Source organism: Cetorhinus maximus, chromosome 13 (genome assembly GCF_964194155.1).
Source record: "Cetorhinus maximus chromosome 13, sCetMax3.hap1.1, whole genome shotgun sequence".
NCBI lineage: Eukaryota > Metazoa > Chordata > Chondrichthyes > Lamniformes > Cetorhinidae > Cetorhinus > Cetorhinus maximus.
The window spans coordinates 26586999-26597887 of record NC_135891.1 but is presented as its reverse complement, the minus strand read 5'-3'; the positions used below and the strand labels follow the sequence as shown (position 1 = coordinate 26597887).

Here is a 10889-nt window from a genome sequence, read left to right as displayed (position 1 = left end):
TGCAAGTTGACGCTCAGCCTCTGCGAGGTAGAGGTTAGTGTGCCAGACAACAACAGCACCACCCTTGTCAGCAGGTTTGATGACAATGTCAGGGCTGGACCTGAGAGAACGGAGTGCAGCAAGTTCAGAGAGAGACAGATTATAGTGGGTGAGAGGAGCAGAGAAATTGAGACGACTGATGTTACGCCGACAGTTCTCAATGAAAAGATCAAGAGAAGGTAAGAATCCAGTGGGAGGGGTCCAGGTGGAGGGAGAATATTGGAGGCGGGTAAAAGGATCTGTTGAACAGGGAGAGGACTCCTGCCAAAAGAAGTAAGCACGGAGACGAAGGCGGCGGAATAATAAACCATGCCTCAGCAACAGAAAACAAAGTTTTACAATGGGGGCGGGAGGAAGAGAAAATTGGTGAAGCAAATAAATAAATAAATCACTCTGCAATCACCCTTCCTTTTGAGCTTTGCCTAACATCGATTGTATATAGCATGGCTGACATTGTAAACTACATTTGTCAGATTCATGAGTACGAACCTTTATTATATCACTCCATGTCATAATAGAAAATACGTTTTCCCGTGTTAATTTCTACTGAATCAAATTGGTGTTATCATATAACTATTGGGGTCATGTTCTAGAAGCATATAATTTTCCGTTTACTCCTCCATTCTTACCAGTAAAATGCTACTCAGTTAATTGTTAACCTGTCAGCTAGGATCCAGGCATGCTAAATATCACACTTAAAACCTATCATGAAATGCAAAGCACATTTTTTACAGTGCCACATTGGCTTTGTTGGTAGCATCTTGCCTCTCATTGTTGGTAGCATCTTGCCTCTCAGGTAGCAGGTTCCAGCACATAATATAGATTGACACTTCAGTACAGTACTGAAAGAGGGCTATACTGTCAGGGTTTCCAGTTCAGGTGGACATCAAAAGATTTCACAGTACTATTTAGAAAGCACTAAAGAGTAGTCCCAATTAGCCAACATACTTCACTCAAAAACAAATTAACTGGTCATTCATCTTATGCAGAGGACCTTGCTGTATGCAAACTGGCTGCCACATTTGCCTCCCGAAGAGATGTTGGGGCTGAATAGAGCAATTAGGAATGGATAATTAATGCAGCCTTGCCAGCGTCACCCACATCTGGAGAACAAAATCTGCCTGCATTTAAAAATGATTTTCTCAGTTTCAAGTTAAGGTTCAGCAGCCACTTCCCCTCACTCTTCAGTGAAGTATCTTGGGTCATTAAATATGTTTCAAAAGTGCTACGTAGGTTGTCATTGACCTGTTTGTGCCCCAATGAACAATATGTACTTCTCAATTATTGCAACACCTCAATATATAAAACAATGATCTTTTGGTGGAAGTTGATACTGTCTTCATAACTAATCAGTGAAAGGAGGGATCATCAGCAGTTTCACAACCTATTCCAATTATCTTTCAAAAATATCACAGCAAAACATATGAAACAGCACCAAATTAGCAAACACTGTAGTTTCAGTAATACACCACACAATAACATACTTAAATGGATAGCACATGTTTGTATAAAACACCTCAAGCCAGTCATTATACCGATGCCAGATGCTGCAATGGCAATAACTGCATTTTTAGAATGAATTTGTACTCTTCTGTGAAATGTCATTTTGCTAATTATTTTTGTCATATGTCTACATGTAGGTGTGCCTATGCCACACGAACTGCAGCGGTTCAAGAAGGCAACTCACCACCACCTTCTCAAGAGCAATTAGGTATGAGCATCAAATGCTGGCCTTGCCATCAACATTCACATCCCATGAAAAAAATAACAAAACTCATACTTCTGTTACCAACAAAGACATGTAACCTGCTCACAGATTTCTGCAAATAACCCTTTTAGGTGTCTACTGGAGGCATAATGTATTACGCAAAGGATAGTCCAATTATCCCTCCACCTTAAGGAAAGGTGCTGTAGCCTTCACCCATCTCTCTGCCTGTGACAGCTCAACCCAGGAACTCCAAAAATGGCAGACTTCTGCAACATTATCATGGCACTGTGCAAATGCAGTTAACAATTGTAAATAACTGATTGTTACTATTATCACTTGCACTTTTTTTGTTGTAATATTTATTAATGTTGGTTCCTTTACACTGTGAGGCTCAGTAGAAAATAAAGGAACAATAAAAGAAGTAAATTAAAATATGTTAAGGGTAGGTCTCTGTAGCAATTTTAGAGAGAGGAATTATGGTGACACTCACCCTTTATATTTCATATACAAGCGGTATAGCTTTCCTGTGATACTGTTGAAAATTAACACAAGTGCAATTTATTTTCCCTACATTACAACAGTATCTACACTACTTCTCCAGCTGTAAAGTGTTTTGGGATGTCCCATGGTCATGAAAGGTGCTACATAAATGCACTTTTTCTTTTTTTTTCATGCTAACATGAAAATCAAGCAAATATGTAGCAAAAGCAAAGTGCTTATAATGAGAGATTTTAATTTTCACATGGACTTTCTATTTCACATAGAATTTCTAGTATCTCTATCATATACATAGCAAAAGGGCAGTCAAAGGAAAGGAGGGGCCAATTAGACACCAAAAAAGAGATCTTCTTGTGGAAACAGTGGGCATGGCTGAGATAATAAATGAGTACTGTGCTTCTGTCTCCATTAAGGAAGAGGATGATGGCACTGTCACAATAAAGGAGGAATTAGTAGAGAAATTGGATAGGATAAAAATAGATAGAGGACATACTTAAAAGGTTGGCAGTGTTCAAAGTAGAAAAGTCACCAGGTCTGGATGGAATGCATTCTAGGTTGCTGGGGGAAGGAGGTAGTGGAGGCTCTGGCCACAATCTTCTAATCCTCCTTAGATAAGGGAGCAGTGCCAGAAGCCTGGGGAAGTGCAAATGTTACACCCACTGTTCAAAAAAGGAAGTACATAAACCCAGCAACTGCAGGCCAGTCAGCCTTATATTGGTGGTGGGGAATCTTTGAACTGCAATAGCCAGAGAAAAAATTAATTATTACTTGGCAAAATATGAATTAATAAATGACAGGCAGCATGAATTGGTTAAGGGAAAATTGTGTTTGACTAACTTGATTGAGCTCCTTGATGAAGTAACAAAAAGTTGATGTGTGCATGAATTTTCAAAGGCAGTTAATTAAGTATGGTGAAGCGCGCGGTGCCGCGGAGGAGCCTCCAGTCGGTGCTGAAAAAACACAAACCGCATCTGCGGCTCAGCAAGGATATCCACATCATGGCACATTTAAACTGTCTCTTGTTCCTTCATCGTTTGGCTGTGGAGGCTCGGACTAAAGCTGTTGAATCAAAAAGTTCTACTATTCAGCCAAACCATGTCAAGGAAGTGGCAAAGGCTGTTCTTAAGAAGAGCAGAGGCTGAAGACAGTTAACATTTTGAGTCCTCCTTCATAGCTTCTTAAGAGATCAGTTTTAACTTGGCTGTAAATAAAGTTTGTTTTGCATTAAAAAAAAAATAATAATAGGCTTGTTAGCAAAATTGAAGTCCATGGCAGAATTTTGCCCTCGGATGGTGGGTGGGCCCCAGCTCGGCGGTGGGCGGACAGCTGACCCCCGCCAGTGAAACGGGGCCCGCCACCATTTTGAGTGGGTGGGCCAATTAAGGCCCGCCCAGCGGCGTGCCCGACACGAAGTGCTATGCGCTTCCTGTGCAGGGGATGGGGGGTGGGGGGGGGGATTCCCCATCTGTCAAAGAGCGCACTGCTCCCTGAGACTAAGTGGTGGCTCAGGGAGATTCATGACAGGTAAGTAAAATCTAAAAATAGATAAATATTGCAATTATTAACATGTCCCCCTCATGTGACAATGTCACATGAGATGGGACATGTTAATAATGAACACATAAAATTTATTAAATGTTTAAAAAACGGACATGAAACTTCATCCCGCCAGTGGATGAAGTTTCATGAATAATCTGGAGCCTGCTGGGGCTCCTGGCCTGCCCGCCAGCCTTAAGCTTGGACGGGCAGGGTCTTTAATTATCTTAATGAGCCTGTCAATGGCCTCAATTGGCCACTGACAGGTTGGCGGGCGGACAGCTGATTTCGCTGTCTGCCCACCTTCCTAAAAATTTAAAGGGACCAGGATGACGTCGGGGATACCTCCCGACGTCATCCCGCATCATTTTCCCCTCGGCGAGTGGGCCCCGCCCCCAAATCGCCGATGGGAAAATCCTGCCCCATGAGATTAAAGGGGTAGTAGTACTGTGGTTACGAAACTAGCTAAGGGACTAAAAGCACAGATTAGAGGTGAACATTGTTTTTCAGTATACAGAGCTTCCCCCAGACTTTGGTATTGGGACCACTGTTCCTTTTGATTTATCCAGTATTATTGAGCTGGACTCAGGTACATAGGGCATAATTTCAAAGTTCCAGTTTCAAAGTTTCTATGATTAAATAAACAGTGAGAAGGATAGTAACACACTTAAGGAGGATATAGACAGTCTGGTGCAACGGGGAGACACATGGCAGATGAAATTTAATGTGGAGAAGTGTGGTGCTATATTTTGGGAGAATAAGCTAAATGGTACAATTTTAAAGGCGTGCAGCATCAGAAAGATCTAAGTGGCTAAATACACACATCTTTGACAGTGACAGAACAAATTGAGACGGTTAACAAAAAAGCATGCAAGACCCATGAGGCAAGATTTTTTGGATGGTGGGGTTTCCCACTTTGTCACCTGAAGAGTCAACGGATAATGCATTCCTGTCCCGCAGCCATTAAACATTCTACAGGGCGATAATTTCCAAAGATTGATACTTCCACCCCCATCTAGGAAGGAAGCCCCATCTTAGAGAGCTTACTGATCTGTTATCCTAGCAGTGGCAGGTTAGAACGGTGGCCGCTGCTAGGACTACAGTTAGTCCCCGAAGAAGAGGAGGTGATGGATGCCAGACGTTAGGTGATTCCGGGTATCAAGAGAACCTGGCTGTCAGGCCCCAATGAGGTGGGAGGGGGGGGCTGGGTTTGAGGGGCCAGGGAGGGAGGGTTAAAGTTAGGGGGTATGACCTTGTGGTGGGGGGGGGATGGTTGCCTCCGATGGGCACATCCTAAAGAATTTCCCTACATTTGCATGACACTTGTCTGTTCAGTAAAAAGCTGCTGGGTTACCCACCTGACATGGGCCACTTGCTGCGGATAATATGGTAGGATGAAGTACTTAAGTGGCCAAGGGTGGATGGGCCACCTGATGCTGCACCACCCCCTGTAAAATGGGAGACAGGAGGGGCAGGCGGGTAGGCGGTGTGCAGGCCTTGTGCTGCATTTTACAAGCCTCCACCCCCTACACCCTTCAAATCCACTTGTGGGGACTGTAGAATTTGTCCCTTGGCTTTATAAAAAGAGGCACTGGGTGGAATTTTCAAGTTTTAGTTCCTGGCAAAACATTAGAACCTGTAGTGATTTGGGAACCCGTATGCTACTGGGGCAGACTTTCCATAGCTCTTTAACCGAGCTATGACTTAGCATCCCACTTCTGGGTTCCTAATCAGAGAGGTGAGCAGGTTGATGCTCCAAATCTGCCAAAGGATTTCTAATTAAAGGGATCCCAACATGTGTTAATAGTATGTTAATTATATTATTTATATTGTTAAGACACAGGAGAAGGACATTATTTAATTTAAGTACTTTCATCACATAAATAGGGGACAACTGGGACACTGGGTAGTGGAAGGAGAGGTATGAGATGGAACAAAGTCAATAAACTTGCTTAGTAAAGAAGAGCTCTGTGCCTTGGTTTTGACTTCACTGACTGGCTTGGATTCTATTAGCATGTGGGTCAGAAGGATTCAACTGGAGTAGTGTTCTTGAGGCTGTAGCAGCCACAGGAATGGAGAGAACACTTGGGAGGAATGTCTCCTGGGTCTCTGACTCTTACCAAGAGGTCCTACTGCAGGATCTGAGGGTCGGCAGTGAGGTGACCATTTGAAAAGATGAAGGAAGAGACCAGCCTCTCAAACCAAGCAGATGTGCATGGAAAAGGCCAAGGAAGTCAGCAGCAGGAGTGTGGCCCCTCCAGTCTGATAATAGTGCACCAAGAGGATCCAGGACCTCAGGAGGGCATAACACTTTCAGGTGCCAAACCCCACACTCTAACCTTCCCAGCATCCTCCTTTACAGCACTCCTCTGGTGAATAATTCTTGCTATTACATTCATTCTTCTCCAAGCACCTCCTCAAATCCCCATCTGAACAGCCAACATTCACACTCACCCCCATCCTATTGTCATCGCACACCCCATGCCTCAGTTATCTTCCATACATCTCAATCCCTCCTCTCCACACAAGCTATTTCTAACACTCATCCCTCTGCTTTCTCTCCTCACAGAAGAAGACAGAGCACAGTCTTTGGGAGAGGTACAGACCTGGAGCTGAGGGGTGGGATAGCCCTCCAGTGACAGCCATCTTGAAAGAGCACTGGCAATGCATTTCCATCTGGTCTAATGGGAAGGAGGTATTTCTCCAGGAGAGTACAATGTCAGCAATTATCTGCTGTGAAAGCCTGAGGCACTGGTGCTCACAAGCATTGAGAGAATTGATCCTCTGCCTGTAGACCCTTTGTTGGGGGAGGAATTTCTTGGAGATCCTTGGAGCTCGATCTCTGGGTCCATCCTCTGTGTGGCATATGACTGAGGTGAACGCAAGTGATGCTGCTGGTGTTACTCCTGCTGCTGTGGGTGCTGTTGGAGTCGCTGTTCCTCTTGTTGCTCATCAGAGGTTCAAGATAGAATTACAAACTGCTCCCATGCTGTAGTTATGGCTGACAGCAGGGAAGTGCAGCTGAAGATGATTAAAGTACAAAACAGGTGAACAGACTACAAAGAAGTTGGCAATCATCTGTCAAGTAGTGAAAGCACACTCTTAGAATAAATGCTGTTAACACCAGTCTCTCCTGGGCATAGCTAGAGCTCTTCAATTTCACTGTTCAAAGCCTTTTCAGCCTGTCTGTTTCACTGAATAAGCACTCCCCTCTGTGCACTTGCCTGGTTGATCTTTGGGAGTTGCTGACACCTCAAGAGATAGATACACAGGCCAGAATGGTTGGTTAAAACAACAGTTAATGACTTATTTGCATATGACAATGACTGACCCAACAGCTCCAAGAGAGTTTACTTGAAAACCCACCTGGATAAAACCTGGAGGTTACGAGATGACGTTAGATTCCTTACTCACTATCACTTCTAATGGATATCTAATGCACACACCAGATCCCACCCCCCTCAGCAGTTAAATCACCTCCCATAGACTACAAAAACAAGGAACTTATGGTAAGCCTTAATAAGTCACTAAATAGGGCCTAGCTGGAGTACTGTGTCCAATTCTGAGCACCAGAGCTTAGCAAGGATGTCAAGGCCTTAGAGGGAGAGTATCAAGGAGATTTACCAGAAGGGCACCTGGAATACAAGCTTCCATTATGTGGAGAGACTGGAGGAACTGGATTTATTTTTCTTAGAGCAGAAAACATTAAGGAAAGACTTGAAAAAAGCGTTCAAGATTCTGTATTCCTGGTATTGACTCATAAGAGTCAGCACTAAACAACACAGATTTAAGGTAATTGGTAAAAGAACAAAAGATGAGGTAAGAATTTTTTTTTTACATAGCAAACTGTTATGATGTGAAATGCACTACCTGAACAGGTGTTGAAAACAGATTCAATATGGAAAAGATCAAAGAAAGTTTCTCACGTTTTGAGAAAGTTTGTATAGCTGTAGGTAAGTAATATAACAAAGGTCTTTCTTTTTAAATTCAGTAGGCCAATAATTTTTTAACCTCATGTCAGGTGATTCATTGTATTAAATTAATTTACTGAAACAATGATGGATAAATTGCTGTCATTGTTAACTTGCACTGAGACTGTCGAAAACATCTGAAACCACATGCTAGGCCTCCAACTACCTGTGAGCAAAGTTACAGGACTTAAATATAGGATGCCTTGGCTCTTAATGCAATAGGTAATATTGCAATCCTGTCACTTGTATTAGATTTTAATTGTCATTGCCTAGAGATAATGTGAATATTTCTGATTTTATTTATAAAGCACTGCTAATTGTGGTACATTTTGCCAAAATTTAATACCCTTACATGATTTCTACTACTCTTACACAATTCTACCTAAAATCTGGCAAAATATAGAAATGAAAAATAACAGTGAAATAATTTGCATTTTTCAAAATGGCCCACTAAAATTAAAAATGTACAAGAAATATGTTACTGAAAAGTCTTAATGATATTTCACTTCTGAACTCCTGGTAAACAGGCTATTCTTTAAAATGAAAGTGACCAGCATTCCTAGTCACAACCGTATTAAAATCTCACTATCATAAAAATTGGTACTAATGTGCAAATGTAACATGCCTGTGTCTGTCTATTGATTAACTTTGATATTAACAAGATCCTCTAATGAAACCTTTCACTAGGATAGAATTTTATTTAATTTATTGTCAATGAGGCATGAAAACACAACCAGAGAACACTTCACAGTTGTAATTTCCATTTGCCTGATTTGGAATGCACATGTTCTTGGAAGTACAATGATTCCAGCTATCCACAGAGCTAGGTGCAAGTTGACAAGAACAAAAGCTTAGGAAAGCCAAGTGTGCATAGGAGTACTACTGGCATTTAACCATGCAGCTTACCAATATGGAAAACTGGCACACTTTCTACTACCTGTCCAGCCACAAGCATCCTCCCCATTACAGCACAATTTGCAGGGTTATGTGGTGCGAAGAGAGAGGAATACTAATGTGCAATGATAGTTCTGCACCTCTAGCTCCCATAAATGAGGTAGGCTAGGTAGCCAATCAAAAACAAGGCACTGAAGTATCATTGACCTGTCTTGCTCACATACTAGATTATCAAACATGTCATGAAATGTTCACTTGATTCCAGTCTTTACCAGATGTGTAATCCTGGAGCCAACCTGCCTCAAGGAGATCAGCCTTGCCTCCCACCCGAAGAAGATGGTCCTTAGTCAATCATTAGACAAACAGCGAGCCTGGGTTTCAGCACTTCCTGAAGAGGCCTAAGATGACTACAGTAATTAATCACTTAACATTGTAGTTGCATTCCTGAAAAGTGTAACTTTAAATGAAACAACAAGCAAATCAGATTTTCCCGTTATAATTGAGGTAAAAGCTGTAGTTAGGTTCTATAGGACCTTCCTCATCAGAAAAAAAAATAAAACATTATACCCTGTAAACTGAAATACTTTACATTGCTAAATTCCTCTAATTGTAAATGAAATTACTTCTAAAATAAACATTAAAATATAAAAGAACTATGCCAACTCTTTCTAATTACCTCCAGCTCACTGCCACTCTCGTTCATTGCTTCTCTGACTCACCACCTCTTCCACTCCCTAACCTAATGCTTGCTGCCTCCCCAGCTTGCCGCCTCTCCCGAACCCCGATCCTCTAGCTTGCTGCCTCTTTTGTTCCCGGACCTTCCAGCTCAGTCTGTCCAGTTTGCTGCCTCTCTCACTCCCCAGCCGCCGCGCTCGCCAGACCTCTCTTTCACCGACCCCTCCTCTTGCTAAACCTCCCCTCATCGTTGAGCAAGGGCTCGCAAGGTGAGCAGCAACAGGCTGGAAGAGCAGCTTCAAGTTGCAGGGTTGCTGAGAGGGAGGGTCAGTGAGAGGGAAGGTGGGCAGCGATCTGGAGGGGCAGCCAGCGGGAAGGTCGGCAGCTTGCGGGAGGGTTGGCGACAGGGAGGGTCAGCAGCGACTGGGAGGATCAGCAACCAGAAGAGTCAGGGAGCGGGAGAGGCCATTCCAAAATGACGCCAATCAGGTCATGCGACCCTATTTCAGACCAGGCATGAAACAACTTTATAATTAAACTCTCAACGCTAAAGGTGAATACGGGCCCTAATAACTGACATTTTAACAGACATATTTGCTCTGTTTCACCAGGTAACACATTCCAATTTTAAAAATACCTATATGTCCTCAAAAAAATCCTCACATTATAAGAATATTGTCTTTTTAGAAATGTATCTAATAAAACTACAGAAATTATGGGTGGGATTTTCCACACCTGCCCACCACTGGGACCATCCGGTCCTGCCACAAGTCAATGAATTTCTAGCTGAGGTGCCGCCTCGCCCACGGCGGGTTCCACCCACGATGAGGCCGGAAAATCCTGGCCTATGTTCCACACACAATTCACTATGTGAAGTGTTTTAAAGAAGTTTCTACAAAATAATAAAATGGTTTAAATACTGAACTATTTTTGTTTCACATGGTTAGTTAACTCCAATATATTTTTCATCAATAAAATCAGGCCTATATCTTGGGCAAAGTAGCAGAGGTAAAGACAAGTAATGGAATAAAAAGATTTGAACGTAACAAACTTTATTAGATGTTAGCCATGGCTCAGTGATAGTTCTCTTGCCTCCGAGTCAAAGTCATGGATATCAAAGACTTGAGCACCTCTTCCACACTGACATTTCTATGCAGCATTGAGGGAGTGCAGAGATGCTGTCTTATGGTTAAAATATTAAACAGAGTTTGTCTTCCCTCGAGGAAATAAAATATACATTGGGACTATTTGAAAAAGAGCAGGAAGTTCTCCCAACGTCCTGGATAATGTTTATCCCTCAACCAAAATTATTAGGACGGATTATCTGATCATTTAACTCAATACTGTTTTAGGGACCTTGCTGTTTACAAATTGGCTGCTGCATTTCCCTACAGTACAACAGTAACTATAATTCAAAGTGCTTCATTGATTGTGAAGCACTTTGGAACGCCCTGGAAGATGTTATATAAATACAAGTTATTTGTTTCTTATTTACAGCCAAAAGACAATTTCCATTTTAATTGACCAAAAAAAAAGTTGCAACAATCCCAGTTTCTTGACTGATTTTA

General features: G+C 42.3%; 1 pseudogene; it reads left to right on the top strand.

Moving 5' to 3' along the window:
* Positions 1–3153: 3153 nt before the first annotated feature.
* LOC144689160 (centromere protein W pseudogene) lies at positions 3154–3387 on the top strand (annotated as a pseudogene).
* Positions 3388–10889: the final 7502 nt, after the last annotated feature.